Here is a 6,003-nt window from a genome sequence, read left to right as displayed (position 1 = left end):
AATAGTACTAGGTACAGAAGACTCACTCCCTAACAAAACGCGTCTGTTACGATCAGCACAGATATGGCCGCTAGGTGGCGACAGCGCTACGCTCGGCTTATGGCAAACCCCAAAATTGGGGCCGAACGGATGTATTTTTAGCTACCTGTAGCAAAGCGACGAAATCGCGGAGTGAGCCACGCCTGAGTTAGCAGTGGTCAGCTGTAGAGGTTTATTTTAATTGAACAATTTGTTATTTATATGGTTTTGACACGACCTTGACGATAGTCTTGATGTTTGCCGCGCTTCTCACGCACGACTTTCATTTCATTTCGCATGTATCAAGCAGCGAAGAAATCTTCGAGGTTCTATCAAAATAAAATAAAAACCATAATAACAAATGGAAATTAAATTGATAGGTACCATATTTTAAGTAGATAGGTAACAGGCCAATTTGAACGTAAGTACACTGGCATCAGAGGGCCTATAGCGAACCACGTTCAACGTGTTGCTTCTCTGTCGCACTTGCAAATTCGTACGTAAGTGTGACAGGGAGGCAAGACGTCGAATGTGGTTCGCGGTAGGCCCTCTGAATGATTTGACGAATTGACCCATAAAAGCATTTACTTACTGCAAATTCGCTACGAGCTCGGCATCGTCGTAGCCCGTAGCATTATGGTGAAGTAGAGTAACTATAGATCAGCGGCCGGCAACCTTTTAGCAGCCAAGGGCCAAATAGTAGTTACCGAAGTTGACGCGGGCCGCACTTTGTTAATATTTATGTCATGACTTTATCAGACATTGTAATTTGTCAATATTATCAGCGCTGCGCAGGCAATTTCTAATGAAATGACTGACGCGGCGTATGCTGAGCCCGTTCCTTTTGCCGCACAAAATCTTTGGTAAATCTTATTATATTATGTAACCAGTGTGCTTTTTGTGTTGCAATAAATGGTTTCTTATTCTTATTCTTATCTACAAAGCCCCCTCCAGACTATGCGCGTGAATCGCGGGCGAAGCCGCGAACGCGAGTGTGGAGTCGATTTCGCTGTCTGCGAAAATCGACGCCACACTCGCGTTCGCGGCTTCGCGTCGCGATTCGCGCACGAGTGTGGAGGAGGCTCAAGGTAAGCGCTTGAATTTTGGAACACCCATTCTGGATTTATAATCACTTTATAATATCATAGATCGCGGACCGCGGTAAAAAAAATCGTTTTTAGCGGTAGGCCCTCTGAAACGTAGACAATAGTACATAAAGTACATTACGATACAAGTGCGAAAAGTAGGAATTTCGCAACAGGATCAAATTTAAATCGACACGAGTAACGAATTCCTTTTTCGCTCGTGTATTGGACAACGTTTTACAGTACAGTGGCCCGTGGCCCTTTAAATTTTTGACATAGGAACGTATTGGGGATCCTATCTCATCGCATAATAATTGATTGTCATAATGTAATGTTACGCATAAATCTCTCTTCGCATATTTTTTTCTCCAGCTGAAACAGAAAGTATTTTCGAAAATATTTTGCATAGGTTGTAGGTTAGGTTTGTGTTATAATTTTTCAGAAATGTTAATATTTCCAGCACAATAACAATTATGCGAAATTAGTTTTTATGCGTAACATTACATTATGATATGACTTATGACAATCAATTATTATGCGACCCAATATGGACCCTACGTATGGTAAAGTAGCACCATATGTAATGTAAATAATTAAATATACTATACTCCTTAAACTAATAACGCATAGACAGATAGTCCCCATACAGTGAACCTGCCAAAAGTGAAGCCGAAACACGATGGATGTGTGCGTGCGACGCTCGTGTTTTACGCTCAGCAAACACACACATATATACAAAATATGTTGCCAGTATTCATTTACATCTCTCAAAGTAGGGGATTTTTAACAACATCCACACTTGGTTATTAATAATTAGGAAGTGTGTAGATTCGATTTTGTAGCAAAAGCTTTTTGTTTATTTTGGGATTTATTGCATTTCTGTACTTTGTGAAATAAGGTTTAAATAAATAGCTGATAAGTTTTTACTATTTTATTTTTATTCAACAAAATAAAAGTGCATAAAATAATAAGAATACATTTAAATATGACAGAGCATATTCGACTGTGTTTAGTCGGTTTCCAATGTTTCCATATTGCGTCATTCTGATTTAGTCTAATTTTTTTCCTTCCATCTCGCAGACAGCAGATCAGTCAGAAAACTGAAACGAACATTACACATAATAAAAATAAGAAAAAAACTAAGTACCTAATTATAATTTTCTACAATTATACAATGAAATTCAATTGAGCGTATTTATTTTAGAATGTAGACGTCATGTCCCATTTGGAGGAAAAAATATTCACTACACTGGCAACGTTAAGAAGAAATGGCAGCTGACGAAAATTTGGATTGTTGTATTTACGATTATGTAAAAATATCACCTTAAACTCGGTACTTACGCGTGAAATGTAATATCGGGCGGTTTGTTTTTGTTATATGATGTGTTGTGACACCCATTCACTGTACAAACAACCATCTTTCCTGTAGTTTTTAGGGTTCCGTACCCAAAGGGTAAAACGGGACCCTATTACTAAGACTTCGCTGTCCGTCCGTCCGTCCGTCCGTCCGTCCGTCCGTCCGTCCGTCCGCCCGTCCGTCCGTCCGTCCGTCCGTCCGTCTGTCACCAGGCTGTATCTCACGAACCGTGATAGCTAGACAGTTGAAATTTTCACAGATTATGTATTTCTGTTGCCGCTATAACAACAAATACTAAAAACAGAATAAAATAAAGATTTAAATGGGGCTCCCATACAACAAACGTGATTTTTTTTTTTAATTAAAGTTACAAGACTATATGGTTGGATTTGGGGTTGAACAAAAGATATTAAAATTTTACAGAAACGGTTTTTTTTTCATCTCTCTAGCTCTAAAAATAAAGATTTTAGACCCGGGTCAAATTCAAATTTTTATTTTTCATTTTTTGATTTTTTTTTTGTCCAAATCGGTCCCAAAAAAGGTCTATGTATACGGAAATGCATTAATCGTTTAGTAATTCGTACTAACGACAGCTCAAAACTGAAGTCCATTTTGCTTTATCTCTTACCGTTTTCGAGATATATCGTTCTGAAGGTACGAATTTACGAAAAAACTTTGCTATTAACTCCATCAGGCGCTGATGACTTTTTGTATGGATATATTGAAATCCGACTCGCACTTGACCGTTTTACATAGATTAATTTTTTTTTTGTAATTTCGGGTTAGTAAGTTCGGGTCATGATTTATATGGTAATCATCATCATCATCATCATCATCATCATCATCATCATCATCATCATCATCATTTTCGCTTTCAGTCGCCCACTGCTGAGTATAGGCCTCTCTTCGTGTACGCCACTTATATACATGCATTTATGTGTATGGTAATATTTAGTAAGTGACATGGCATAATGTATATTGACATAATCTGTCAAACTGTCAAATTTGTTTTTTTTTGTCAAATTTAGTGTAAAGTATTATATTTTGTCATAGTTTAGTACTAAATGTCAATGTTGGGTAATTTTTTGTAGACTGCATTTCTCATCTTAAGGGCCGGCAACGCACTTGCAGCCCCAGTGATCGCTGTGCTTTTATTTTTGGGCGACTTTTTGGGTTTCGTATGGGAATATTTGGTACAAAGTGACATGTTATAGTGTCCCAGTGTATATTGACATGATCTGTCAAACTGTCAAATTTGACAGTTTTTTTGTCAAATTTAGTGTAAGATCATATTTTGTCATGGTTAAGTACAAAATAAAATTACTTAAGTATTATTGTTGACAGATACTGTCAAATGGGATGTTGTTTGACAGAATCTGTAAGAATCCTGAAAGTTGAAAGTTTTTTAATAAATATGGATCTTGCTTACGCAGCGTCTTATGTAGGCGAACATCGCGCGATCCCGAAGCGAAACGGCGGGACGCGGCGCGAGGCGGCTCAATCAATCCTTTGATGCCCATAGAAGTGTCCTATGTAAGCGATCTCGTTGTGACCGCGGTGCGGCGCGATTTGATGAATGCTGATGGTCCTCGTTATTATGCTCAAGGCATTAGTCTTAAATAGTAGGTACTTAAGATAAGGTGTTGTATAGTAATCAAAGTGAATGAGGTTCAGTCGGCACGCGTTGATGTCTTTTTAAATTTTGTTTGTTTCATAGGAGTTTCTTTAGGAAATTTTGTTTTTAGGGTTCCGTACCCAAAGGGTAAAACGGGATCCTATTACTAAGACTCCGCTGTCCGTCCGTCCGTCCGTCCGTCCGTCACCAGGCTGTATCTCACGAACCGTGATAGCTAGACAGCTGATATTTTGACAGTTGACGTATTTCTGTTGCCTAAAAACATAATAAAATAAAGATTTAAGTGGGGCTCCCATACAACAAACGTCATTTTTGACCGAAGTTAAGCAACGTCGGGTGGGGTCAGTACTTGGATGGGTGACCGTTTTTTTAGATAATGGTACGGAACCCTTCGTGTGCGAGTCCGACTCGCACTTGGCCGGTTTTTGATTTTTAAACGGGAGGTGTACACACACCGATTTGACTTTGAGTACTGCGACGGCCGTTCGAATACGACGATACGAGTGTGACGAGACGTCGCACTTGAAATGGCTTCACTGGGGGTGTACGGACTAGGGATCTATGCCTTATAAATCTATGCTATACTCTGGCAAACCCACTTTGTCAGTAGAAACTGTCAGGCTAAATTCAATTTTTTTTATGATTAATAAATTTAATATAATAATAAGGTGATTAATAGGTATTGTGGCGATGGCCACCTATTAGATTTTTTGATGGACACTTTTTGATACATGGAGATTGTATTCCTCACCTCTACATATATTCTTTGACCTCTACATTCCATATACATATTATTATTTTCTATGGGAGGACAACCCTTTGCCCCTTCAAAATTTGAATTTGGCGCCTTTTTCTACTGACGGAAATGACTTGCCAAGCTGTAATAAATCTTTATTATAATTTAAAGCCTGACAACTTTATTTATTTCATGCTGAGCCCAACGTTTTCTGTTCTCTTTCACGGCGCAGCAACTAGTATCATTTCTCTCTCCTCGCTCTTTTAAAAATGCCGTTTGTCAGAAAAGGACAACCATACTGTTGACAAGATGGACTTCAAATCAAGTGTTGCCTTTTTTGATGCGCCCATGCTGTGTATGTGTGCGTAAAAGCGTATATGTGTGCTCTTTTAGGGATGTGAAAAGTCGATTTTAATCATGTTATAGGTATATCGATAAACGCTACACAGCGGAACGAAATAGCGATTAATTAAAGCTTCAATATCTTCGTTAAACATAAACATAATTGAAATGCTAATGGATAATGAATATATTATAATATAATAATGAATGAATGAATGAAATTTTATTCCAGAATAATCCATATGATTATAAACATTTAAATTGTAATAATAATATAATTATTAATTATATAACTCAATTATTGTGGAACACCTATTTTAGGAGGTATTTATGTATTTTAATTAAATATCTGAACTTTCCCTTGGTTCCCTGCTGGGGCGTGACTATAAAATTGTGATCTGATAACCACAATAAAGAATAAAAGCGTTTTTGTTCATTTTGTATCGGTATCGTTATATATAGGTATCGTTAAACCTTTGAAGTAAAATTAAAATTGCAAGAAATGTCGATAGTTTATCGATATGACTTTATCGACATGGCTACAGCAAGGTGGGCCTCATTGTTAATCGTACACTAAACAAAAGTGGCAACAGTGACAGCTCGCTGAGACACCGTCTCTATATATTATAAGTCTATGGCCTAAACTGTATATCAAAGGTAGCTAACCCCGGCTACTCACGTAAAGCCCCCTCCAGACTATGCGCGTGAATCGTGGCGCGACGTCGCGGAGCGAACATGACGTAAGAGCCGTAACACACTACCGCACCGCACCAAGGTCATTGTGGGATGCACCCATAAGTAAGAGGGAGAAAGAGATATCGCTTTCTCC

Source organism: Cydia fagiglandana, chromosome 4, assembly GCF_963556715.1.
Source record: "Cydia fagiglandana chromosome 4, ilCydFagi1.1, whole genome shotgun sequence".
Lineage (NCBI taxonomy): Eukaryota > Metazoa > Arthropoda > Insecta > Lepidoptera > Tortricidae > Cydia > Cydia fagiglandana.
The sequence above is the reverse complement of the archived record's forward strand: the minus strand, read 5'-3'. Positions refer to the sequence as shown.